This window comes from Triturus cristatus, chromosome 11 (genome assembly GCF_964204655.1).
Source record: "Triturus cristatus chromosome 11, aTriCri1.1, whole genome shotgun sequence".
In the NCBI taxonomy this organism is placed as follows: domain Eukaryota; kingdom Metazoa; phylum Chordata; class Amphibia; order Caudata; family Salamandridae; genus Triturus; species Triturus cristatus.
The window spans coordinates 1,138,761,234-1,138,788,384 of record NC_140594.1 but is presented as its reverse complement, the minus strand read 5'-3'; the positions used below and the strand labels follow the sequence as shown (position 1 = coordinate 1,138,788,384).

General features: G+C 44.8%; 12 non-coding genes across 12 annotated transcripts; all 12 read right to left on the bottom strand.

The window, feature by feature from the left end:
- Positions 1–419: 419 nt before the first annotated feature.
- On the bottom strand, positions 420–491 carry TRNAG-CCC (transfer RNA glycine (anticodon CCC)). The gene has a single exon. It is a non-coding gene; the product is annotated as a tRNA-Gly (tRNA).
- Positions 492–2,017: 1,526 nt separating this feature from the next.
- On the bottom strand, positions 2,018–2,089 carry TRNAG-CCC (transfer RNA glycine (anticodon CCC)). Its single transcript has one exon. It is a non-coding gene; the product is annotated as a tRNA-Gly (tRNA).
- Positions 2,090–3,604: 1,515 nt separating this feature from the next.
- Positions 3,605–3,676, bottom strand: TRNAG-CCC (transfer RNA glycine (anticodon CCC)). Its single transcript has one exon. It is a non-coding gene; the product is annotated as a tRNA-Gly (tRNA).
- Positions 3,677–6,801: 3,125 nt separating this feature from the next.
- TRNAG-CCC (transfer RNA glycine (anticodon CCC)) lies at positions 6,802–6,873 on the bottom strand. The gene has a single exon. It is a non-coding gene; the product is annotated as a tRNA-Gly (tRNA).
- A 3,096-nt stretch (positions 6,874–9,969) lies between these two features.
- Positions 9,970–10,041, bottom strand: TRNAG-CCC (transfer RNA glycine (anticodon CCC)). The gene has a single exon. It is a non-coding gene; the product is annotated as a tRNA-Gly (tRNA).
- A 1,516-nt stretch (positions 10,042–11,557) lies between these two features.
- TRNAG-CCC (transfer RNA glycine (anticodon CCC)) lies at positions 11,558–11,629 on the bottom strand. The gene has a single exon. It is a non-coding gene; the product is annotated as a tRNA-Gly (tRNA).
- Positions 11,630–13,144: 1,515 nt separating this feature from the next.
- TRNAG-CCC (transfer RNA glycine (anticodon CCC)) lies at positions 13,145–13,216 on the bottom strand. Its single transcript has one exon. It is a non-coding gene; the product is annotated as a tRNA-Gly (tRNA).
- Positions 13,217–14,732: 1,516 nt separating this feature from the next.
- TRNAG-CCC (transfer RNA glycine (anticodon CCC)) lies at positions 14,733–14,804 on the bottom strand. Its single transcript has one exon. It is a non-coding gene; the product is annotated as a tRNA-Gly (tRNA).
- A 1,508-nt stretch (positions 14,805–16,312) lies between these two features.
- Positions 16,313–16,384, bottom strand: TRNAG-CCC (transfer RNA glycine (anticodon CCC)). Its single transcript has one exon. It is a non-coding gene; the product is annotated as a tRNA-Gly (tRNA).
- Positions 16,385–17,900: 1,516 nt separating this feature from the next.
- On the bottom strand, positions 17,901–17,972 carry TRNAG-CCC (transfer RNA glycine (anticodon CCC)). Its single transcript has one exon. It is a non-coding gene; the product is annotated as a tRNA-Gly (tRNA).
- Positions 17,973–22,676: 4,704 nt separating this feature from the next.
- TRNAG-CCC (transfer RNA glycine (anticodon CCC)) lies at positions 22,677–22,748 on the bottom strand. Its single transcript has one exon. It is a non-coding gene; the product is annotated as a tRNA-Gly (tRNA).
- A 1,517-nt stretch (positions 22,749–24,265) lies between these two features.
- TRNAE-CUC (transfer RNA glutamic acid (anticodon CUC)) lies at positions 24,266–24,337 on the bottom strand. Its single transcript has one exon. It is a non-coding gene; the product is annotated as a tRNA-Glu (tRNA).
- Positions 24,338–27,151: the final 2,814 nt, after the last annotated feature.

Genomic DNA, 27,151 nt, shown 5'->3' with positions numbered 1-27,151 from the left:
CGATGGCTACAAGGTGGCGCTGCATTCAGGTGAGAGAACAAGTGTGCACAAAATCGTTGGGGACTTTTGCCAGATTCATCGGTGGATCTTGCCTACTTTTATTCAAATGCTAGATATTGCCTAGAAATGCTTTTTAATATAGAGATGCTAGAGTTAGAATGTCTGGTCGGGGTTCAGCCCTTTCATTGTCTACCGCCCGCAACATATTTATTACCAGCACATGTGAGTGGTGACTCTGCTTTTTGGAAAATAGCATCTAATAGGACAATGAATGTAGCAGATGGGGCGATCGAGATGCCTGCCTAAGTATTTCATTTTTTTTTTAATTTAACGTCTGATTAATCTGTTCATGATATTTCCGTTTTGTGACATGTTGCATTAAAACAAATCCTGCTTGGAGAACATATAAAAATTTGCACTGCATTGGCCGGGAATCGAACCCTGGTCAACTGCTTGGGAAGCAGCTATGCTCACCACTATACCACCAACGCCCTATGATGTGGGTGCTCTCGGTTCTAAAGATTACAACCCCGAGTTCAATGACTATCTTGCACCAGTTTCAATGGTGCATTTGGTTTAGATACCAACATGAAAAACAGTAGAAAGTTTCTTGTAGAGGGTAAGGAACTGGGGATTGAAACCAAGGCCAAATCTGTGCAGAAGAGAAGAAATGGAAAGCAGTAGTACAAATAGTGGAAATGAACATATTTAGGCAGCATTGGAAGCAAAGCAGCGAAGAGAAAGAGAGTGCCTTCCATGAAATGCCCAGGAGAATGATAAGAGCAGAACGAAAAGGCAAGAATGACATTCAAAGCATGCCCAGAAAAACGTGTGACGGTCCCACCAGTCATTTATGCTTATAATTGGGTATCTTTACTTTCAAAGTATGGGGTTGATCCTTTGGCGATCACTCTGTTGTGTTTCAGCAGAGACAGATAGTTGAGAAGTCTTTTCTCACATAGCTAGCACAAGCCTGCGCTTTTCCTTGCTGGTAGCGTGGAAATGACAGATTGGTTCTCAGAAGAAAAAACAAGAAATATTATAGCAGAGGATGGTTTCGATCCATCGACCTCTGGGTTATGGGCCCAGCACGCTTCCGCTGCGCCACTCTGCTCCCTTGTAAAAGTGTTCTCTTTATGCAGAGGAGGAGCTTTCAGCGAAGTGGCGAGGGATTGGTGGGTCTCGCTCCTCATTTGCCTAAGCATGCTGCAATGTATGCTGGGTGCAGAAAATCTTCATCTTCTCGTCTCACAGTCAGTCATAACTGAAAGTGCAGACCCTCTTGGGAACTAGCAGTTTCAGGCCTTTACCAAGATAGCAGCTCTCTAACCCTCTCCTCTCTCTTTGATCCTAGCGCTAGCATGCTCAGGATTTGATTTTAACTGGGAGCCAGAGATCTACCCGGTGAGGGCTTGCTCGGTGTGAGGCTTTTGAGCGTTTGGGAGCGTTCGGGACGTGAGGACGTTGGACAGGAAATGTTGCCATCTTGAAATATCCAACCTTCCTGCTGTCGTGAGAGGCTCTTTCCATGGACATCTGCCTCTTGGAGTCCTCTCAACTTGCTCTCTGATATAACATTTTGTGAGCTGCAGTTACATCCGATGGCTACAAGATGGCGCTGCATTCAGGTGAGAGAACAAGTGTGCACAAAATCGTTGGGGACTTTTGCCAGATTCATCGGTGGATCTTGCCTACTTTTATTCACATGCTAGATATTGCCTAGAAAGGCTTTTTAATATAGAGATGCTAGAGTTAGAATGTCTGGTCAGGGTTCAGCCCTTTCATTGTCTACCGCCCGCAACATATTTATTACCAGCACATGTGAGTGGTGACTCTGCTTTTTGGAAAATAGCATCTAATAGGACAATGAATGTAGCAGATGGGGCGATCGAGATGCCTGCCTAAGTATTTCATTTTTTTTTTATTTAACGTCTGATTAATCTGTTCATGATATTTCCGTTTTGTGACATGTTGCATTAAAACAAATCCTGCTTGGAGAACATATAAAAATTTGCACTGCATTGGCCGGGAATCGAACCCGGGTCAACTGCTTGGGAAGCAGCTATGCTCACCACTATACCACCAACGCCCTATGTTGTGGTTGCTCTCGGTTCTAAAGATTACAACCCCGAGTTCAATGACTATCTTGCAACAGTTTCAATGGTGCATTTGGTTTAGATACCAACATGAAAAGCAGTAGAAAGTTTCTTGTAGAGGGTAAGGAACTGGGGATTGAAACCAAGGCCAAATCTGTGCAGAAGAGAAGAAATGGAAAGCAGTAGTACAAATAGTGGAAATGAACATATTTAGGCAGCATTGGAAGCAAAGCAGCGAAGAGAAAGAGAGTGCCTTCCATGAAATGCCCAGGAGAATGATAAGAGCAGAACGAAAAGGCAAGAATGACATTCAAAGCATGCCCAGAAAAACGTGTGACGGTCCCACCAGTCATTTATGCTTATAATTGGGTATCTTTACTTTCAAAGTATGGGGTTGATCCTTTGGCGATCACTCTCTTGTATTTCAGCAGAGACAGATAGTTGAGAAGTCTTTTCTCACATAGCTAGCACAAGCCTGCGCTTTTCCTTGCTGGTAGCGTGGAAATGACAGATTGGTTCTCAGAAGAAAAAACAAGAAATATTATAGCAGAGGATGGTTTCGATCCATCGACCTCTGGGTTATGGGCCCAGCACGCTTCCGCTGCGCCACTCTGCTCCCTTGTAAAAGTGTTCTCTTTATGCAGAGGAGGAGCTTTCAGCGAAGTGGCGAGGGATTGGTGGGTCTCGCTCCTCATTTGCCTAAGCATGCTGCAATGTATGCTGGGTGCAGAAAATCTTCATCTTCTCGTCTCACAGTCAGTCATAACTGAAAGTGCAGACCCTCTTGGGAACTAGCAGTTTCAGGCCTTTACCAAGATAGCAGCTCTCTAACCCTCTCCTCTCTCTTTGATCCTAGCGCTAGCATGCTCAGGATTTGATTTTAACTGGGAGCCAGAGATCTACCCGGTGAGGGCGAGGCTTTTGAGCGTTTGGGAGCGTTCGGGACGTGAGGACATTGGACAGGAAATGTTGCCATCTTGAAATATCCAACCTTCCTGCTGTCGTGAGAGGCTCTTTCCATGGACATCTGCCTCTTGGAGTCCTCTCAACTTGCTCTCTGATATAACATTTTGTGAGCTGCAGTTACATCCGATGGCTACAAGGTGGCGCTGCATTCAGGTGAGAGAACAAGTGTGCACAAAATCGTTGGGGACTTTTGCCAGATTCATCGGTGGATCTTGCCTTCTTTTATTCAAATGCTAGATATTGCCTAGAAATGCTTTTTAATATAGAGATGCTAGAGTTAGAATGTCTGGTCGGGGTTCAGCCCTTTCATTGTCTACCGCCCGCAACATATTTATTACCAGCACATGTGAGTGGTGACTCTGCTTTTTGGAAAATAGCATCTAATAGGACAATGAATGTAGCAGATGGGGCGATCGAGATGCCTGCCTAAGTATTTCATTTTTTTTTTATTTAACGTCTGATTAATCTGTTCATGATATTTCCGTTTTGTGACATGTTGCATTAAAACAAATCCTGCTTGGAGAACATATAAAAATTTGCACTGCATTGGCCGGGAATCGAACCCGGGTCAACTGCTTGGGAAGCAGCTATGCTCACCACTATACCACCAACGCCCTATGATGTGGGTGCTCTCGGTTCTAAAGATTACAACCCCGAGTTCAATGACTATTTTGCACCAGTTTCAATGGTGCATTTGGTTTAGATACCAACATGAAAAGCAGTAGAAAGTTTCTTGTAGAGGGTAAGGAACTGGGGATTGAAACCAAGGCCAAATCTGTGCAGAAGAGAAGAAATGGAAAGCAGTAGTACAAATAGTGGAAATGAACATATTTAGGCAGCATTGGAAGCAAAGCAGCGAAGAGAAAGAGAGTGCCTTCCATGAAATGCCCAGGAGAATGATAAGAGCAGAACGAAAAGGCAAGAATGACATTCAAAGCATGCCCAGAAAAACGTGTGACGGTCCCACCAGTCATTTATGCTTATAATTGGGTATCTTTACTTTCAAAGTATGGGGTTGATCCTTTGGCGATCACTCTGTTGTGTTTCAGCAGAGACAGATAGTTGAGAAGTCTTTTCTCACATAGCTAGCACAAGCCTGCGCTTTTCCTTGCTGGTAGCGTGGAAATGACAGATTGGTTCTCAGAAGAAAAAACAAGAAATATTATAGCAGAGGATGGTTTCGATCCATCGACCTCTGGGTTATGGGCCCAGCACGCTTCCGCTGCGCCACTCTGCTCCCTTGTAAAAGTGTTCTCTTTATGCAGAGGAGGAGCTTTCAGCGAAGTGGCGAGGGATTGGTGGGTCTCGCTCCTCATTTGCCTAAGCATGCTGCAATGTATGCTGGGTGCAGAAAATCTTCATCTTCTCGTCTCACAGTCAGTCATAACTGAAAGTGCAGACCCTCTTGGGAACTAGCAGTTTCAGGCCTTTACCAAGATAGCAGCTCTCTAACCCTCTCCTCTCTCTTTGATCCTAGCGCTAGCATGCTCAGGATTTGATTTTAACTAGGAGCCAGAGATCTACCCGGTGAGGGCTTGCCCGGTGTGAGGCTTTTGAGCGTTTGGGAGCGTTCGGGACGTGAGGACGTTGGACAGGAAATGTTGCCATCTTGAAATATCCAACCTTCCTGCTGTCGTGAGAGGCTCTTTCCATGGACATCTGCCTCTTGGAGTCCTCTCAACTTGCTCTCTGATATAACATTTTGTGAGCTGCAGTTACATCCGATGGCTACAAGGTGGCGCTGCATTCAGGTGAGAGAACAAGTGTGCACAAAATCGTTGGGGACTTTTGCCAGATTCATCGGTGGATCTTGCCTACTTTTATTCAAATGCTAGATATTGCCTAGAAATGCTTTTTAATATAGAGATGCTAGAGTTAGAATGTCTGGTCGGGGTTCAGCCCTTTCATTGTCTACCGCCCGCAACATATTTATTACCAGCACATGTGAGTGGTGACTCTGCTTTTTGGAAAATAGCATCTAATAGGACAATGAATGTAGCAGATGGGGCGATCGAGATGCCTGCCTAAGTATTTCATTTTTTTTTTAATTTAACGTCTGATTAATCTGTTCATGATATTTCCGTTTTGTGACATGTTGCATTAAAACAAATCCTGCTTGGAGAACATATAAAAATTTGCACTGCATTGGCCGGGAATCGAACCCTGGTCAACTGCTTGGGAAGCAGCTATGCTCACCACTATACCACCAACGCCCTATGATGTGGGTGCTCTCGGTTCTAAAGATTACAACCCCGAGTTCAATGACTATCTTGCACCAGTTTCAATGGTGCATTTGGTTTAGATACCAACATGAAAAACAGTAGAAAGTTTCTTGTAGAGGGTAAGGAACTGGGGATTGAAACCAAGGCCAAATCTGTGCAGAAGAGAAGAAATGGAAAGCAGTAGTACAAATAGTGGAAATGAACATATTTAGGCAGCATTGGAAGCAAAGCAGCGAAGAGAAAGAGAGTGCCTTCCATGAAATGCCCAGGAGAATGATAAGAGCAGAACGAAAAGGCAAGAATGACATTCAAAGCATGCCCAGAAAAACGTGTGACGGTCCCACCAGTCATTTATGCTTATAATTGGGTATCTTTACTTTCAAAGTATGGGGTTGATCCTTTGGCGATCACTCTGTTGTGTTTCAGCAGAGACAGATAGTTGAGAAGTCTTTTCTCACATAGCTAGCACAAGCCTGCGCTTTTCCTTGCTGGTAGCGTGGAAATGACAGATTGGTTCTCAGAAGAAAAAACAAGAAATATTATAGCAGAGGATGGTTTCGATCCATCGACCTCTGGGTTATGGGCCCAGCACGCTTCCGCTGCGCCACTCTGCTCCCTTGTAAAAGTGTTCTCTTTATGCAGAGGAGGAGCTTTCAGCGAAGTGGCGAGGGATTGGTGGGTCTCGCTCCTCATTTGCCTAAGCATGCTGCAATGTATGCTGGGTGCAGAAAATCTTCATCTTCTCGTCTCACAGTCAGTCATAACTGAAAGTGCAGACCCTCTTGGGAACTAGCAGTTTCAGGCCTTTACCAAGATAGCAGCTCTCTAACCCTCTCCTCTCTCTTTGATCCTAGCGCTAGCATGCTCAGGATTTGATTTTAACTGGGAGCCAGAGATCTACCCGGTGAGGGCTTGCTCGGTGTGAGGCTTTTGAGCGTTTGGGAGCGTTCGGGACGTGAGGACGTTGGACAGGAAATGTTGCCATCTTGAAATATCCAACCTTCCTGCTGTCGTGAGAGGCTCTTTCCATGGACATCTGCCTCTTGGAGTCCTCTCAACTTGCTCTCTGATATAACATTTTGTGAGCTGCAGTTACATCCGATGGCTACAAGATGGCGCTGCATTCAGGTGAGAGAACAAGTGTGCACAAAATCGTTGGGGACTTTTGCCAGATTCATCGGTGGATCTTGCCTACTTTTATTCACATGCTAGATATTGCCTAGAAAGGCTTTTTAATATAGAGATGCTAGAGTTAGAATGTCTGGTCAGGGTTCAGCCCTTTCATTGTCTACCGCCCGCAACATATTTATTACCAGCACATGTGAGTGGTGACTCTGCTTTTTGGAAAATAGCATCTAATAGGACAATGAATGTAGCAGATGGGGCGATCGAGATGCCTGCCTAAGTATTTCATTTTTTTTTTATTTAACGTCTGATTAATCTGTTCATGATATTTCCGTTTTGTGACATGTTGCATTAAAACAAATCCTGCTTGGAGAACATATAAAAATTTGCACTGCATTGGCCGGGAATCGAACCCGGGTCAACTGCTTGGGAAGCAGCTATGCTCACCACTATACCACCAACGCCCTATGTTGTGGTTGCTCTCGGTTCTAAAGATTACAACCCCGAGTTCAATGACTATCTTGCAACAGTTTCAATGGTGCATTTGGTTTAGATACCAACATGAAAAGCAGTAGAAAGTTTCTTGTAGAGGGTAAGGAACTGGGGATTGAAACCAAGGCCAAATCTGTGCAGAAGAGAAGAAATGGAAAGCAGTAGTACAAATAGTGGAAATGAACATATTTAGGCAGCATTGGAAGCAAAGCAGCGAAGAGAAAGAGAGTGCCTTCCATGAAATGCCCAGGAGAATGATAAGAGCAGAACGAAAAGGCAAGAATGACATTCAAAGCATGCCCAGAAAAACGTGTGACGGTCCCACCAGTCATTTATGCTTATAATTGGGTATCTTTACTTTCAAAGTATGGGGTTGATCCTTTGGCGATCACTCTCTTGTATTTCAGCAGAGACAGATAGTTGAGAAGTCTTTTCTCACATAGCTAGCACAAGCCTGCGCTTTTCCTTGCTGGTAGCGTGGAAATGACAGATTGGTTCTCAGAAGAAAAAACAAGAAATATTATAGCAGAGGATGGTTTCGATCCATCGACCTCTGGGTTATGGGCCCAGCACGCTTCCGCTGCGCCACTCTGCTCCCTTGTAAAAGTGTTCTCTTTATGCAGAGGAGGAGCTTTCAGCGAAGTGGCGAGGGATTGGTGGGTCTCGCTCCTCATTTGCCTAAGCATGCTGCAATGTATGCTGGGTGCAGAAAATCTTCATCTTCTCGTCTCACAGTCAGTCATAACTGAAAGTGCAGACCCTCTTGGGAACTAGCAGTTTCAGGCCTTTACCAAGATAGCAGCTCTCTAACCCTCTCCTCTCTCTTTGATCCTAGCGCTAGCATGCTCAGGATTTGATTTTAACTGGGAGCCAGAGATCTACCCGGTGAGGGCGAGGCTTTTGAGCGTTTGGGAGCGTTCGGGACGTGAGGACATTGGACAGGAAATGTTGCCATCTTGAAATATCCAACCTTCCTGCTGTCGTGAGAGGCTCTTTCCATGGACATCTGCCTCTTGGAGTCCTCTCAACTTGCTCTCTGATATAACATTTTGTGAGCTGCAGTTACATCCGATGGCTACAAGGTGGCGCTGCATTCAGGTGAGAGAACAAGTGTGCACAAAATCGTTGGGGACTTTTGCCAGATTCATCGGTGGATCTTGCCTTCTTTTATTCAAATGCTAGATATTGCCTAGAAATGCTTTTTAATATAGAGATGCTAGAGTTAGAATGTCTGGTCGGGGTTCAGCCCTTTCATTGTCTACCGCCCGCAACATATTTATTACCAGCACATGTGAGTGGTGACTCTGCTTTTTGGAAAATAGCATCTAATAGGACAATGAATGTAGCAGATGGGGCGATCGAGATGCCTGCCTAAGTATTTCATTTTTTTTTTAATTTAACGTCTGATTAATCTGTTCATGATATTTCCGTTTTGTGACATGTTGCATTAAAACAAATTCTGCTTGGAGAACATATAAAAATTTGTACTGCATTGGCCGGGAATCGAACCTGGGTCAACTGCTTGGGAAGCAGCTATGCTCACCACTATACCACCAACGCCCTATGATGTGGGTGCTCTCGGTTCTAAAGATTACAACCCCGAGTTCAATGACTATCTTGCACCAGTTTCAATGGTGCATTTGGTTAGATACCAACATGAAAAACAGTAGAAAGTTTCTTGTAGAGGGTAAGGAACTGGGGATTGAAACCAAGGCCAAATCTGTGCAGAAGAGAAGAAATGGAAAGCAGTAGTACAAATAGTGGAAATGAACATATTTAGGCAGCATTGGAAGCAAAGCAGCGAAGAGAAAGAGAGTGCCTTCCATGAAATGCCCAGGAGAATGATAAGAGCAGAACGAAAAGGCAAGAATGACATTCAAAGCATGCCCAGAAAAACGTGTGACGGTCCCACCAGTCATTTATGCTTATAATTGGGTATCTTTACTTTCAAAGTATGGGGTTGATCCTTTGGCGATCACTCTGTTGTGTTTCAGCAGAGACAGATAGTTGAGAAGTCTTTTCTCACATAGCTAGCACAAGCCTGCGCTTTTCCTTGCTGGTAGCGTGGAAATGACAGATTGGTTCTCAGAAGAAAAAACAAGAAATATTATAGCAGAGGATGGTTTCGATCCATCGACCTCTGGGTTATGGGCCCAGCACGCTTCCGCTGCGCCACTCTGCTCCCTTGTAAAAGTGTTCTCTTTATGCAGAGGAGGAGCTTTCAGCGAAGTGGCGAGGGATTGGTGGGTCTCGCTCCTCATTTGCCTAAGCATGCTGCAATGTATGCTGGGTGCAGAAAATCTTCATCTTCTCGTCTCACAGTCAGTCATAACTGAAAGTGCAGACCCTCTTGGGAACTAGCAGTTTCAGGCCTTTACCAAGATAGCAGCTCTCTAACCCTCTCCTCTCTCTTTGATCCTAGCGCTAGCATGCTCAGGATTTGATTTTAACTGGGAGCCAGAGATCTACCCGGTGAAGGCGAGGCTTTTGAGCGTTTGGGAGCGTTTGGGACGTGAGGACATTGGACAGGAAATGTTGCCATCTTGAAATATCCAACCTTCCTGCTGTCGTGAGAGGCTCTTTCCATGGACATCTGCCTCTTGGAGTCCTCTCAACTTGCTCTCTGATATAACATTTTGTGAGCTGCAGTTACATCCGATGGCTACAAGGTGGCGCTGCATTCAGGTGAGAGAACAAGTGTGCACAAAATCGTTGGGGACTTTTGCCAGATTCATCGGTGGATCTTGCCTACTTTTATTCACATGCTAGATATTGCCTAGAAAGGCTTTTTAATATAGAGATGCTAGAGTTAGAATGTCTGGTCAGGGTTCAGCCCTTTCATTGTCTACCGCCCGCAACATACCAGCACATGTGAGTGGTGACTCTGCTTTTTGGAAAATAGCATCTAATAGGACAATGAATGTAGCAGATGGGGCGATCGAGATGCCTGCCTAAGTATTTCATTTTTTTTTTTATTTAACGTCTGATTAATCTGTTCATGATATTTCCGTTTTGTGACATGTTGCATTAAAACAAATCCTGCTTGGAGAACATATAAAAATTTGCACTGCATTGGCCGGGAATCGAACCCGGGTCAACTGCTTGGGAAGCAGCTATGCTCACCACTATACCACCAACGCCCTATGTTGTGGTTGCTCTCGGTTCTAAAGATTACAACCCCGAGTTCAATGACTATCTTGCACCAGTTTCAATGGTGCATTTGGTTTAGATACCAACATGAAAAGCAGTAGAAAGTTTCTTGTAGAGGGTAAGGAACTGGGGATTGAAACCAAGGCCAAATCTGTGCAGAAGAGAAGAAATGGAAAGCAGTAGTACAAATAGTGGAAATGAACATATTTAGGCAGCATTGGAAGCAAAGCAGCGAAGAGAAAGAGAGTGCCTTCCATGAAATGCCCAGGAGAATGATAAGAGCAGAACGAAAAGGCAAGAATGACATTCAAAGCATGCCCAGAAAAACGTGTGACGGTCCCACCAGTCATTTATGCTTATAATTGGGTATCTTTACTTTCAAAGTATGGGGTTGATCCTTTGGCGATCACTCTGTTGTGTTTCAGCAGAGACAGATAGTTGAGAAGTCTTTTCTCACATAGCTAGCACAAGCCTGCGCTTTTCCTTGCTGGTAGCGTGGAAATGACAGATTGGTTCTCAGAAATAAAAACAAGAAATATTATAGCAGAGGATGGTTTCGATCCATCGACCTCTGGGTTATGGGCCCAGCACGCTTCCGCTGCGCCACTCTGCTCCCTTGTAAAAGTGTTCTCTTTATGCAGAGGAGGAGCTTTCAGCGAAGTGGCGAGGGATTGGTGGGTCTCGCTCCTCATTTGCCTAAGCATGCTGCAATGTATGCTGGGTGCAGAAAATCTTCATCTTCTCGTCTCACAGTCAGTCATAACTGAAAGTGCAGACCCTCTTGGGAACTAGCAGTTTCAGGCCTTTACCAAGATAGCAGCTCTCTAACCCTCTCCTCTCTCTTTGATCCTAGCGCTAGCATGCTCAGGATTTGATTTTAACTGGGAGCCAGAGATCTACCTGGTGAGGGCGAGGCTTTTGAGCGTTTGGGAGCGTTTGGGACGTGAGGACATTGGACAGGAAATGTTGCCATCTTGAAATATCCAACCTTCCTGCTGTCGTGAGAGGCTCTTTCCATGGACATCTGCCTCTTGGAGTCCTCTCAACTTGCTCTCTGATATAACATTTTGTGAGCTGCAGTTACATCCGATGGCTACAAGGTGGCGCTGCATTCAGGTGAGAGAACAAGTGTGCACAAAATCGTTGGGGACTTTTGCCAGATTCATCGGTGGATCTTGCCTACTTTTATTCACATGCTAGATATTGCCTAGAAAGGCTTTTTAATATAGAGATGCTAGAGTTAGAATGTCTGGTCAGGGTTCAGCCCTTTCATTGTCTACCGCCCGCAACATATTTATTACCAGCACATGTGAGTGGTGACTCTGCTTTTTGGAAAATAGCATCTAATAGGACAATGAATGTAGCAGATGGGGCGATCGAGATGCCTGCCTAAGTATTTCATTTTTTTTTTAATTTAACGTCTGATTAATCTGTTCATGATATTTCCGTTTTGTGACATGTTGCATTAAAACAAATCCTGCTTGGAGAACATATAAAAATTTGCACTGCATTGGCCGGGAATCGAACCCGGGTCAACTGCTTGGGAAGCAGCTATGCTCACCACTATACCACCAACGCCCTATGTTGTGGTTGCTCTCGGTTCTAAAGATTACAACCCCGAGTTCAATGACTATCTTGCACCAGTTTCAATGGTGCATTTGGTTTAGATACCAACATGAAAAGCAGTAGAAAGTTTCTTGTAGAGGGTAAGGAACTGGGGATTGAAACCAAGGCCAAATCTGTGCAGAAGAGAAGAAATGGAAAGCAGTAGTACAAATAGTGGAAATGAACATATTTAGGCAGCATTGGAAGCAAAGCAGCGAAGAGAAAGAGAGTGCCTTCCATGAAATGCCCAGGAGAATGATAAGAGCAGAACGAAAAGGCAAGAATGACATTCAAAGCATGCCCAGAAAAACGTGTGACGGTCCCACCAGTCATTTATGCTTATAATTGGGTATCTTTACTTTCAAAGTATGGGGTTGATCCTTTGGCGATCACTCTGTTGTGTTTCAGCAGAGACAGATAGTTGAGAAGTCTTTTCTCACATAGCTAGCACAAGCCTGCGCTTTTCCTTGCTGGTAGCGTGGAAATGACAGATTGGTTCTCAGAAGAAAAAACAAGAAATATTATAGCAGAGGATGGTTTCGATCCATCGACCTCTGGGTTATGGGCCCAGCACGCTTCCGCTGCGCCACTCTGCTCCCTTGTAAAAGTGTTCTCTTTATGCAGAGGAGGAGCTTTCAGCGAAGTGGCGAGGGATTGGTGGGTCTCGCTCCTCATTTGCCTAAGCATGCTGCAATGTATGCTGGGTGCAGAAAATCTTCATCTTCTCGTCTCACAGTCAGTCATAACTAAAAGTGCAGACCCTCTTGGGAACTAGCAGTTTCAGGCCTTTACCAAGATAGCAGCTCTCTAACCCTCTCCTCTCTCTTTGATCCTAGCGCTAGCATGCTCAGGATTTAATTTTAACTGGGAGCCAGAGATCTACCCGGTGAGGGCGAGGCTTTTGAGCGTTTGGGAGCGTTCGGGACGTGAGGACGTTGGACAGGAAATGTTGCCATCTTGAAATATCCAACCTTCCTGCTGTCGTGAGAGGCTCTTTCCATGGACATCTGCCTCTTGGAGTCCTCTCAACTTGCTCTCTGATATAACATTTTGTGAGCTGCAGTTACATCCGATGGCTACAAGATGGCGCTGCATTCAGGTGAGAGAACAAGTGTGCACAAAATCGTTGGGGACTTTTGCCAGATTCATCGGTGGATCTTGCCTACTTTTATTCACATGCTAGATATTGCCTAGAAAGGCTTTTTAATATAGAGATGCTAGAGTTAGAATGTCTGGTCGGGGTTCAGCCCTTTCATTGTCTACCGCCCGCAACATATTTATTACCAGCACATGTGAGTGGTGACTCTGCTTTTTGGAAAATAGCATCTAATAGGACAATGAATGTAGCAGATGGGGCGATCGAGATGCCTGCCTAAGTATTTCATTTTTTTTTTATTTAACGTCTGATTAATCTGTTCATGATATTTCCGTTTTGTGACATGTTGCATTAAAACAAATCCTGCTTGGAGAACATATAAAAATTTGCACTGCATTGGCCGGGAATCGAACCCGGGTCAACTGCTTGGGAAGCAGCTATGCTCACCACTATACCACCAACGCCCTATGTTGTGGTTGCTCTCGGTTCTAAAGATTACAACCCCGAGTTCAATGACTATCTTGCAACAGTTTCAATGGTGCATTTGGTTTAGATACCAACATGAAAAGCAGTAGAAAGTTTCTTGTAGAGGGTAAGGAACTGGGGATTGAAACCAAGGCCAAATCTGTGCAGAAGAGAAGAAATGGAAAGCAGTAGTACAAATAGTGGAAATGAACATATTTAGGCAGCATTGGAAGCAAAGCAGCGAAGAGAAAGAGAGTGCCTTCCATGAAATGCCCAGGAGAATGATAAGAGCAGAACGAAAAGGCAAGAATGACATTCAAAGCATGCCCAGAAAAACGTGTGACGGTCCCACCAGTCATTTATGCTTATAATTGGGTATCTTTACTTTCAAAGTATGGGGTTGATCCTTTGGCGATCACTCTCTTGTATTTCAGCAGAGACAGATAGTTGAGAAGTCTTTTCTCACATAGCTAGCACAAGCCTGCGCTTTTCCTTGCTGGTAGCGTGGAAATGACAGATTGGTTCTCAGAAGAAAAAACAAGAAATATTATAGCAGAGGATGGTTTCGATCCATCGACCTCTGGGTTATGGGCCCAGCACGCTTCCGCTGCGCCACTCTGCTCCCTTGTAAAAGTGTTCTCTTTATGCAGAGGAGGAGCTTTCAGCGAAGTGGCGAGGGATTGGTGGGTCTCGCTCCTCATTTGCCTAAGCATGCTGCAATGTATGCTGGGTGCAGAAAATCTTCATCTTCTCGTCTCACAGTCAGTCATAACTGAAAGTGCAGACCCTCTTGGGAACTAGCAGTTTCAGGCCTTTACCAAGATAGCAGCTCTCTAACCCTCTCCTCTCTCTTTGATCCTAGCGCTAGCATGCTCAGGATTTGATTTTAACTGGGAGCCAGAGATCTACCCGGTGAGGGCGAGGCTTTTGAGCGTTTGGGAGCGTTCGGGACGTGAGGACATTGGACAGGAAATGTTGCCATCTTGAAATATCCAACCTTCCTGCTGTCGTGAGAGGCTCTTTCCATGGACATCTGCCTCTTGGAGTCCTCTCAACTTGCTCTCTGATATAACATTTTGTGAGCTGCAGTTACATCCGATGGCTACAAGGTGGCGCTGCATTCAGGTGAGAGAACAAGTGTGCACAAAATCGTTGGGGACTTTTGCCAGATTCATCGGTGGATCTTGCCTTCTTTTATTCAAATGCTAGATATTGCCTAGAAATGCTTTTTAATATAGAGATGCTAGAGTTAGAATGTCTGGTCGGGGTTCAGCCCTTTCATTGTCTACCGCCCGCAACATATTTATTACCAGCACATGTGAGTGGTGACTCTGCTTTTTGGAAAATAGCATCTAATAGGACAATGAATGTAGCAGATGGGGCGATCGAGATGCCTGCCTAAGTATTTCATTTTTTTTTTAATTTAACGTCTGATTAATCTGTTCATGATATTTCCGTTTTGTGACATGTTGCATTAAAACAAATTCTGCTTGGAGAACATATAAAAATTTGTACTGCATTGGCCGGGAATCGAACCCGGGTCAACTGCTTGGGAAGCAGCTATGCTCACCACTATACCACCAACGCCCTATGATGTGGGTGCTCTCGGTTCTAAAGATTACAACCCCGAGTTCAATGACTATCTTGCACCAGTTTCAATGGTGCATTTGGTTAGATACCAACATGAAAAACAGTAGAAAGTTTCTTGTAGAGGGTAAGGAACTGGGGATTGAAACCAAGGCCAAATCTGTGCAGAAGAGAAGAAATGGAAAGCAGTAGTACAAATAGTGGAAATGAACATATTTAGGCAGCATTGGAAGCAAAGCAGCGAAGAGAAAGAGAGTGCCTTCCATGAAATGCCCAGGAGAATGATAAGAGCAGAACGAAAAGGCAAGAATGACATTCAAAGCATGCCCAGAAAAACGTGTGACGGTCCCACCAGTCATTTATGCTTATAATTGGGTATCTTTACTTTCAAAGTATGGGGTTGATCCTTTGGCGATCACTCTGTTGTGTTTCAGCAGAGACAGATAGTTGAGAAGTCTTTTCTCACATAGCTAGCACAAGCCTGCGCTTTTCCTTGCTGGTAGCGTGGAAATGACAGATTGGTTCTCAGAAGAAAAAACAAGAAATATTATAGCAGAGGATGGTTTCGATCCATCGACCTCTGGGTTATGGGCCCAGCACGCTTCCGCTGCGCCACTCTGCTCCCTTGTAAAAGTGTTCTCTTTATGCAGAGGAGGAGCTTTCAGCGAAGTGGCGAGGGATTGGTGGGTCTCGCTCCTCATTTGCCTAAGCATGCTGCAATGTATGCTGGGTGCAGAAAATCTTCATCTTCTCGTCTCACAGTCAGTCATAACTGAAAGTGCAGACCCTCTTGGGAACTAGCAGTTTCAGGCCTTTACCAAGATAGCAGCTCTCTAACCCTCTCCTCTCTCTTTGATCCTAGCGCTAGCATGCTCAGGATTTGATTTTAACTGGGAGCCAGAGATCTACCCGGTGAAGGCGAGGCTTTTGAGCGTTTGGGAGCGTTTGGGACGTGAGGACATTGGACAGGAAATGTTGCCATCTTGAAATATCCAACCTTCCTGCTGTCGTGAGAGGCTCTTTCCATGGACATCTGCCTCTTGGAGTCCTCTCAACTTGCTCTCTGATATAACATTTTGTGAGCTGCAGTTACATCCGATGGCTACAAGGTGGCGCTGCATTCAGGTGAGAGAACAAGTGTGCACAAAATCGTTGGGGACTTTTGCCAGATTCATCGGTGGATCTTGCCTACTTTTATTCACATGCTAGATATTGCCTAGAAAGGCTTTTTAATATAGAGATGCTAGAGTTAGAATGTCTGGTCAGGGTTCAGCCCTTTCATTGTCTACCGCCCGCAACATACCAGCACATGTGAGTGGTGACTCTGCTTTTTGGAAAATAGCATCTAATAGGACAATGAATGTAGCAGATGGGGCGATCGAGATGCCTGCCTAAGTATTTCATTTTTTTTTTTATTTAACGTCTGATTAATCTGTTCATGATATTTCCGTTTTGTGACATGTTGCATTAAAACAAATCCTGCTTGGAGAACATATAAAAATTTGCACTGCATTGGCCGGGAATCGAACCCGGGTCAACTGCTTGGGAAGCAGCTATGCTCACCACTATACCACCAACGCCCTATGTTGTGGTTGCTCTCGGTTCTAAAGATTACAACCCCGAGTTCAATGACTATCTTGCACCAGTTTCAATGGTGCATTTGGTTTAGATACCAACATGAAAAGCAGTAGAAAGTTTCTTGTAGAGGGTAAGGAACTGGGGATTGAAACCAAGGCCAAATCTGTGCAGAAGAGAAGAAATGGAAAGCAGTAGTACAAATAGTGGAAATGAACATATTTAGGCAGCATTGGAAGCAAAGCAGCGAAGAGAAAGAGAGTGCCTTCCATGAAATGCCCAGGAGAATGATAAGAGCAGAACGAAAAGGCAAGAATGACATTCAAAGCATGCCCAGAAAAACGTGTGACGGTCCCACCAGTCATTTATGCTTATAATTGGGTATCTTTACTTTCAAAGTATGGGGTTGATCCTTTGGCGATCACTCTGTTGTGTTTCAGCAGAGACAGATAGTTGAGAAGTCTTTTCTCACATAGCTAGCACAAGCCTGCGCTTTTCCTTGCTGGTAGCGTGGAAATGACAGATTGGTTCTCAGAAATAAAAACAAGAAATATTATAGCAGAGGATGGTTTCGATCCATCGACCTCTGGGTTATGGGCCCAGCACGCTTCCGCTGCGCCACTCTGCTCCCTTGTAAAAGTGTTCTCTTTATGCAGAGGAGGAGCTTTCAGCGAAGTGGCGAGGGATTGGTGGGTCTCGCTCCTCATTTGCCTAAGCATGCTGCAATGTATGCTGGGTGCAGAAAATCTTCATCTTCTCGTCTCACAGTCAGTCATAACTGAAAGTGCAGACCCTCTTGGGAACTAGCAGTTTCAGGCCTTTACCAAGATAGCAGCTCTCTAACCCTCTCCTCTCTCTTTGATCCTAGCGCTAGCATGCTCAGGATTTGATTTTAACTGGGAGCCAGAGATCTACCTGGTGAGGGCGAGGCTTTTGAGCGTTTGGGAGCGTTTGGGACGTGAGGACATTGGACAGGAAATGTTGCCATCTTGAAATATCCAACCTTCCTGCTGTCGTGAGAGGCTCTTTCCATGGACATCTGCCTCTTGGAGTCCTCTCAACTTGCTCTCTGATATAACATTTTGTGAGCTGCAGTTACATCCGATGGCTACAAGGTGGCGCTGCATTCAGGTGAGAGAACAAGTGTGCACAAAATCGTTGGGGACTTTTGCCAGATTCATCGGTGGATCTTGCCTACTTTTATTCACATGCTAGATATTGCCTAGAAAGGCTTTTTAATATAGAGATGCTAGAGTTAGAATGTCTGGTCAGGGTTCAGCCCTTTCATTGTCTACCGCCCGCAACATATTTATTACCAGCACATGTGAGTGGTGACTCTGCTTTTTGGAAAATAGCATCTAATAGGACAATGAATGTAGCAGATGGGGCGATCGAGATGCCTGCCTAAGTATTTCATTTTTTTTTTAATTTAACGTCTGATTAATCTGTTCATGATATTTCCGTTTTGTGACATGTTGCATTAAAACAAATCCTGCTTGGAGAACATATAAAAATTTGCACTGCATTGGCCGGGAATCGAACCCGGGTCAACTGCTTGGGAAGCAGCTATGCTCACCACTATACCACCAACGCCCTATGTTGTGGTTGCTCTCGGTTCTAAAGATTACAACCCCGAGTTCAATGACTATCTTGCACCAGTTTCAATGGTGCATTTGGTTTAGATACCAACATGAAAAGCAGTAGAAAGTTTCTTGTAGAGGGTAAGGAACTGGGGATTGAAACCAAGGCCAAATCTGTGCAGAAGAGAAGAAATGGAAAGCAGTAGTACAAATAGTGGAAATGAACATATTTAGGCAGCATTGGAAGCAAAGCAGCGAAGAGAAAGAGAGTGCCTTCCATGAAATGCCCAGGAGAATGATAAGAGCAGAACGAAAAGGCAAGAATGACATTCAAAGCATGCCCAGAAAAACGTGTGACGGTCCCACCAGTCATTTATGCTTATAATTGGGTATCTTTACTTTCAAAGTATGGGGTTGATCCTTTGGCGATCACTCTGTTGTGTTTCAGCAGAGACAGATAGTTGAGAAGTCTTTTCTCACATAGCTAGCACAAGCCTGCGCTTTTCCTTGCTGGTAGCGTGGAAATGACAGATTGGTTCTCAGAAGAAAAAACAAGAAATATTATAGCAGAGGATGGTTTCGATCCATCGACCTCTGGGTTATGGGCCCAGCACGCTTCCGCTGCGCCACTCTGCTCCCTTGTAAAAGTGTTCTCTTTATGCAGAGGAGGAGCTTTCAGCGAAGTGGCGAGGGATTGGTGGGTCTCGCTCCTCATTTGCCTAAGCATGCTGCAATGTATGCTGGGTGCAGAAAATCTTCATCTTCTCGTCTCACAGTCAGTCATAACTGAAAGTGCAGACCCTCTTGGGAACTAGCAGTTTCAGGCCTTTACCAAGATAGCAGCTCTCTAACCCTCTCCTCTCTCTTTGATCCTAGCGCTAGCATGCTCAGGATTTAATTTTAACTGGGAGCCAGAGATCTACCCGGTGAGGGCGAGGCTTTTGAGCGTTTGGGAGCGTTCGGGACGTGAGGACGTTGGACAGGAAATGTTGCCATCTTGAAATATCCAACCTTCCTGCTGTCGTGAGAGGCTCTTTCCATGGACATCTGCCTCTTGGAGTCCTCTCAACTTGCTCTCTGATATAACATTTTGTGAGCTGCAGTTACATCCGATGGCTACAAGATGGCGCTGCATTCAGGTGAGAGAACAAGTGTGCACAAAATCGTTGGGGACTTTTGCCAGATTCATCGGTGGATCTTGCCTACTTTTATTCACATGCTAGATATTGCCTAGAAAGGCTTTTTAATATAGAGATGCTAGAGTTAGAATGTCTGGTCGGGGTTCAGCCCTTTCATTGTCTACCGCCCGCAACATATTTATTACCAGCACATGTGAGTGGTGACTCTGCTTTTTGGAAAATAGCATCTAATAGGACAATGAATGTAGCAGATGGGGCGATCGAGATGCCTGCCTAAGTATTTCATGTTTTTTTTTAATTTAACGTCTGATTAATCTGTTCATGATATTTCCGTTTTGTGACGTGTTGCATTAAAACAAATCCTGCTTGGAGAACATATAAAAATTTGCACTGCATTGGCTGGGAATCGAACCCGGGTCAACTGCTTGGGAAGCAGCTATGCTCACCACTATACCACCAACGCCCTATGTTGTGGTTGCTCTCGGTTCTAAAGATTACAACCCCGAGTTCAATGACTATCTTGCAACAGTTTCAATGGTGCATTTGGTTTAGATACCAACATGAAAAGCAGTAGAAAGTTTCTTGTAGAGGGTAAGGAACTGGGGATTGAAACCAAGGCCAAATCTGTGCAGAAGAGAAGAAATGGAAAGCAGTAGTACAAATAGTGGAAATGAACATATTTAGGCAGCATTGGAAGCAAAGCAGCGAAGAGAAAGAGAGTGCCTTCCATGAAATGCCCAGGAGAATGATAAGAGCAGAACGAAAAGGCAAGAATGACATTCAAAGCATGCCCAGAAAAACGTGTGACGGTCCCACCAGTCATTTATGCTTATAATTGGGTATCTTTACTTTCAAAGTATGGGGTTGATCCTTTGGCGATCACTCTCTTGTATTTCAGCAGAGACAGATAGTTGAGAAGTCTTTTCTCACATAGCTAGCACAAGCCTGCGCTTTTCCTTGCTGGTAGCGTGGAAATGACAGATTGGTTCTCAGAAGAAAAAACAAGAAATATTATAGCAGAGGATGGTTTCGATCCATCGACCTCTGGGTTATGGGCCCAGCACGCTTCCGCTGCGCCACTCTGCTCCCTTGTAAAAGTGTTCCCTTTATGCAGAGGAGGAGCTTTCAGCGAAGTGGCGAGGGATTGGTGGGTCTCGCTCCTCATTTGCCTAAGCATGCTGCAATGTATGCTGGGTGCAGAAAATCTTCATCTTCTCGTCTCACAGTCAGTCATAACTGAAAGTGCAGACCCTCTTGGGAACTAGCAGTTTCAGGCCTTTACCAAGATAGCAGCTCTCTAACCCTCTCCTCTCTCTTTGATCCTAGCGCTAGCATGCTCAGGATTTGATTTTAACTGGGAGCCAGAGATCTACCCGGTGAGGGCGAGGCTTTTGAGCGTTTGGGAGCGTTCGGGACGTGAGGACATTGGACAGGAAATGTTGCCATCTTGAAATATCCAACCTTCCTGCTATCGTGAGAGGCTCTTTCCATGGACATCTGCCTCTTGGAGTCCTCTCAACTTGCTCTCTGATATAACATTTTGTGAGCTGCAGTTACATCCGATGGCTACAAGGTGGCGCTGCATTCAGGTGAGAGAACAAGTGTGCACAAAATCGTTGGGGACTTTTGCCAGATTCATCGGTGGATCTTGCCTACTTTTATTCACATGCTAGATATTGCCTAGAAATGCTTTTTAATATAGAGATGCTAGAGTTAGAATGTCTGGTCGGGGTTCAGCCCTTTCATTGTCTACCGCCCGCAACATATTTATTACCAGCACATGTGAGTGGTGACTCTGCTTTTTGGAAAATAGCATCTAATAGGACAATGAATGTAGCAGATGGGGCGATCGAGATGCCTGCCTAAGTATTTCATTTTTTTTTTAATTTAACGTCTGATTAATCTGTTCATGATATTTCCGTTTTGTGACATGTTGCATTAAAACAAATCCTGCTTGGAGAACATATAATAATTTGCACTGCATTGGCCGGGAATCGAACCCAGGTCAACTGTTTGGGAAGCAGCTATGCTCACCACTATACCACCAACGCCCTATGAAGTGGGTGCTCTCGGTTCTAAAGATTACAACCCCGAGTTCAATGACTATCTTGCACCAGTTTCAATGGTGCATTTGGTTTAGATACCAACATGAAAAGCAGTAGAAAGTTTCTTGTAGAGGGTAAGGAACTGGGGATTGAAACCAAGGCCAAATCTGTGCAGAAGAGAAGAAATGGAAAGCAGTAGTACAAATAGTGGACATGAACATATTTAGGCAGCATTGGAAGCAAAGCAGCGAAGAGAAAGAGAGTGCCTTCCATGAAATGCCCAGGAGAATGATAAGAGCAGAACGAAAAGGCAAGAATGACATTCAAAGCATGCCCAGAAAAACGTGTGACGGTCCCACCAGTCATTTATGCTTATAATTGGGTATCTTTACTTTCAAAGTATGGGGTTGATCCTTTGGCGATCACTCTGTTGTGTTTCAGCAGAGACAGATAGTTGAGAAGTCTTTTCTCACATAGCTAGCACAAGCCTGCGCTTTTCCTTGCTGGTAGCGTGGAAATGACAGATTGGTTCTCAGAAGAAAAAACAAGAAATATTATAGCAGAGGATGGTTTCGATCCATCGACCTCTGGGTTATGGGCCCAGCACGCTTCCGCTGCGCCACTCTGCTCCCTTGTAAAAGTGTTCTCTTTATGCAGAGGAGGAGCTTTCAGCGAAGTGGCGAGGGATTGGTGGGTCTCGCTCCTCATTTGCCTAAGCATGCTGCAATGTATGCTGGGTGCAGAAAATCTTCATCTTCTCGTCTCACAGTCAGTCATAACTGAAAGTGCAGACCCTCTTGGGAACTAGCAGTTTCAGGCCTTTACCAAGATAGCAGCTCTCTAACCCTCTCCTCTCTCTTTGATCCTAGCGCTAGCATGCTCAGGATTTGATTTTAACTGGGAGCCAGAGATCTACCCGGTGAGGGCTTGCCCGGTGTGAGGCTTTTGAGCGTTTGGGAGCGTTCGGGACGTGAGGACGTTGGACAGGAAATGTTGCCATCTTGAAATATCCAACCTTCCTGCTGTCGTGAGAGGCTCTTTCCATGGACATCTGCCTCTTGGAGTCCTCTCAACTTGCTCTCTGATATAACATTTTGTGAGCTGCAGTTACATCCGATGGCTACAAGATGGCGCTGCATTCAGGTGAGAGAACAAGTGTGCACAAAATCGTTGGGGACTTTTGCCAGATTCATCGGTGGATCTTGCCTACTTTTATTCACATGCTAGATATTGCCTAGAAAGGCTTTTTAATATAAAGATGCTAGAGTTAGAATGTCTGGTCAGGGTTCAGCCCTTTCATTGTCTACCGCCCGCAACATATTTATTACCAGCACATGTGAGTGGTGACTCTGCTTTTTGGAAAATAGCATCTAATAGGACAATGAATGTAGCAGATGGGGCGATCGAGATGCCTGCCTAAGTATTTCATTTTTTTTTTTATTTAACGTCTGATTAATCTGTTCATGATATTTCCGTTTTGTGACATGTTGCATTAAAACAAATCCTGCTTGGAGAACATATAAAAATTTGCACTGCATTGGCCGGGAATCGAACCCGGGTCAACTGCTTGGGAAGCAGCTATGCTCACCACTATACCACCAACGCCCTATGATGTGGGTGCTCTCGGTTCTAAAGATTACAATCCCGAGTTCAATGACTATCTTGCACCAGTTTCAATGGTGCATTTGGTTTAGATACCAACATGAAAAGCAGTAGAAAGTTTCTTGTAGAGGGTAAGGAACTGGGGATTGAAACCAAGGCCAAATCTGTGCAGAAGAGAAGAAATGGAAAGCAGTAGTACAAATAGTGGAAATGAACATATTTAGGCAGCATTGGAAGCAAAGCAGCGAAGAGAAAGAGAGTGCCTTCCATGAAATGCCCAGGAGAATGATAAGAGCAGAACGAAAAGGCAAGAATGACATTCAAAGCATGCCCAGAAAAACGTGTGACGGTCCCACCAGTCATTTATGCTTATAATTGGGTATCTTTACTTTCAAAGTATGGGGTTGATCCTTTGGCGATCACTCTGTTGTGTTTCAGCAGAGACAGATAGTTGAGAAGTCTTTTCTCACATAGCTAGCACAAGCCTGCGCTTTTCCTTGCTGGTAGCGTGGAAATGACAGATTGGTTCTCAGAAGAAAAAACAAGAAATATTATAGCAGAGAATGGTTTCGATCCATCGACCTCTGGGTTATGGGCCCAGCACGCCTCCGCTGCGCCACTCTGCTCCCTTGTAAAAGTGTTCTCTTTATGCAGAGGAGGAGCTTTCAGCGAAGTGGCGAGGGATTGGTGGGTCTCGCTCCTCATTTGCCTAAGCATGCTGCAATGTATGCTGGGTGCAGAAAATCTTCATCTTCTCGTCTCACAGTCAGTCATAACTGAAAGTGCAGACCCTCTTGGGAACTAGCAGTTTCAGTCCTTTACCAAGATAGCAGCTCTCTAACCCTCTCCTCTCTCTTTGATCCTAGCGCTAGCATGCTCAGGATTTGATTTTAACTGGGAGCCAGAGATCTACCCGGTGAGGGCGAGGCTTTTGAGCGTTTGGGAGCGTTCGGGACGTGAGGACGTTGGACAGGAAATGTTGCCATCTTGAAATATCCAACCTTCCTGCTGTCGTGAGAGGCTCTTTCCATGGACATCTGCCTCTTGGAGTCCTCTCAACTTGCTCTCTGATATAACATTTTGTGAGCTGCAGTTACATCCGATGGCTACAAGATGGCGCTGCATTCAGGTGAGAGAACAAGTGTGCACAAAATCGTTGGGGACTTTTGCCAGATTCATCGGTGGATCTTGCCTACTTTTATTCACATGCTAGATATTGCCTAGAAAGGCTTTTTAATATAGAGATGCTAGAGTTAGAATGTCTGGTCAGGGTTCAGCCCTTTCATTGTCTACCGCCCGCATCATATTTATTACCAGCACATGTGAGTGGTGACTCTGCTTTTTGGAAAATAGCATCTAATAGGACAATGAATGTAGCAGATGGGGCGATCGAGATGCCTGCCTAAGTATTTCATGTTTTTTTTTAATTTAACGTCTGATTAATCTGTTCATGATATTTCCGTTTTGTGACATGTTGCATTAAAACAAATCCTGCTTGGAGAACATATAAAAATTTGCACTGCATTGGCCGGGAATCGAACCCGGGTCAACTGCTTGAGAAGCAGCTATGCTCACCACTATACCACCAACGCCCTATGTTGTGGTTGCTCTCGGTTCTAAAGATTACAACCCCGAGTTCAATGACTATCTTGCACCAGTTTCAATGGTGCATTTGGTTTAGATACCAACATGAAAAGCAGTAGAAAGTTTCTTGTAGAGGGTAAGGAACTGGGGATTGAAACCAAGGCCAAATCTGTGCAGAAGAGAAGAAATGGAAAGCAGTAGTACAAATAGTGGAAATGAACATATTTAGGCAGCATTGGAAGCAAAGCAGCGAAGAGAAAGAGAGTGCCTTCCATGAAATGCCCAGGAGAATGATAAGAGCAGAACGAAAAGGCAAGAATGACATTCAAAGCATGCCCAGAAAAACGTGTGACGGTCCCACCAGTCATTTATGCTTATAATTGGGTATCTTTACTTTCAAAGTATGGGGTTGATCCTTTGGCGATCACTCTCTTGTATTTCAGCAGAGACAGATAGTTGAGAAGTCTTTTCTCACATAGCTAGCACAAGCCTGCGCTTTTCCTTGCTGGTAGCGTGGAAATGACAGATTGGTTCTCAGAAGAAAAAACAAGAAATATTATAGCAGAGGATGGTTTCGATCCATCGACCTCTGGGTTATGGGCCCAGCACGCTTCCGCTGCGCCACTCTGCTCCCTTGTAAAAGTGTTCTCTTTATGCAGAGGAGGAGCTTTCAGCGAAGTGGCGAGGGATTGGTGGGTCTCGCTCCTCATTTGCCTAAGCATGCTGCAATGTATGCTGGGTGCAGAAAATCTTCATCTTCTCGTCTCACAGTCAGTCATAACTGAAAGTGCAGACCCTCTTGGGAACTAGCAGTTTCAGGCCTTTACCAAGATAGCAGCTCTCTAACCCTCTCCTCTCTCTTTGATCCTAGCGCTAGCATGCTCAGGATTTGATTTTAACTGGGAGCCAGAGATCTACCCGGTGAGGGCGAGGCTTTTGAGCGTTTGGGAGCGTTCGGGACGTGAGGACATTGGACAGGAAATGTTGCCATCTTGAAATATCCAACCTTCCTGCTGTCGTGAGAGGCTCTTTCCATGGACATCTGCCTCTTGGAATCCTCTCAACTTGCTCTCTGATATAACATTTTGTGAGCTGCAGTTACATCCGATGGCTACAAGATGGCGCTGCATTCAGGTGAGAGAACAAGTGTGCATAAAATCGTTGGGGACTTTTGCCAGATTCATCGGTGGATCTTGCCTACTTTTATTCACATGCTAGATATTGCCTAGAAAGGCTTTTTAATATAGAGATGCTAGAGTTAGAATGTCTGGTCAGGGTTCAGCCCTTTCATTGTCTACCGCCCGCAACATATTTATTACCAGCACATGTGAGTGGTGACTCTGCTTTTTGGAAAATAGCATCTAATAGGACAATGAATGTAGCAGATGGGGCGATCGAGATGCCTGCCTAAGTATTTCATTTTTTTTTTTTATTTAACGTCTTAATAATCTGTTCATGATATTTCCGTTTTGTGACATGTTGCATTAAAACAAATCCTGCTTGGAGAACATATAAAAATTTGCACAGCATTGGCCGGGAATCGAACCTGGGTCAACTGCTTCGGAAGCAGCTATGCTCACCACTATACCACCAACCCCCTATGATGTGGGTGCTCTCGGTTCTAAAGATTACAACCCCGAGTTCAATGACTATCTTGCACCAGTTTCAATGGTGCATTTGGTTTAGATACCAACATGAAAAGCAGTAGAAAGTTTCTTGTAGAGGGTAAGGAACTGGGGATTGAAACCAAGGCCAAATCTGTGCAGAAGAGAAGAAATGGAAAGCAGTAGTACAAATAGTGGAAATGAACATATTTAGGCAGCATTGGAAGCAAAGCAGCGAAGAGAAAGAGAGTGCCTTCCATGAAATGCCCAGGAGAATGATAAGAGCAGAACGAAAAGGCAAGAATGACATTCAAAGCATGCCCAGAAAAACGTGTGACGGTCCCACCAGTCATTTATGCTTATAATTGGGTATCTTTACTTTCAAAGTATGGGGTTGATCCTTTGGCAATCACTCTCTTGTATTTCAGCAGAGACAGATAGTTGAGTAGTCTTTTCTCACATAGCTAGCACAAGCCTGCGTTTTTCCATGCTGGCAGCGTGGTAATGAAAGATTGGTCCTCAGAGGAAAAATCAAGTAACATTAGCAGAGGATGGTTTCGATCCATCGACCTCTGGGTTATGGGCCCAGCACGCTTCCGCTGCGCCACTCTGCTCCCTTGTAAAAGTGTTCTCTTTATGCAGATGAGGAGCTTTCAGCGAAGTGGCGAGGGATTGGTGGGTCTCGCTCCTCATTTGCCTAAGCATGCTGCAATGTATGCTGGGTGCAGAAAATCTTCATCTTCTCGTCTCACAGTCAGTCATAACTGAAAGTGCAGACCCTCTTGGGAACTAGCAGTTTCAGGCCTTTACCAAGATAGCAGCTCTCTAACCCTCTCCTCTCTCTTTGATCCTAGCGCTAGCATGCTCAGGATTTGATTTTAACTGGGAGCCAGAGATCTACCCGGTGAGGGCGAGGCTTTTGAGCGTTTGGGAGCGTTCGGGACGTGAGGACGTTGGACAGGAAATGTTGCCATCTTGAAATATCCAACCTTCCTGCTGTCGTGAGAGGCTCTTTCCATGGACATCTGCCTCTTGGAGTCCTCTCAACTTGCTCTCTGATATAACATTTTGTGAGCTGCAGTTACATCCGATGGCTACAAGGTGGCGCTGCATTCAGGTGAGAGAACAAGTGTGCGCAAAATCGTTGGGGACTTTTGCCAGATTCATCGGTGGATCTTGCCTACTTTTATTCACATGCTAGATATTGCCTAGAAATGC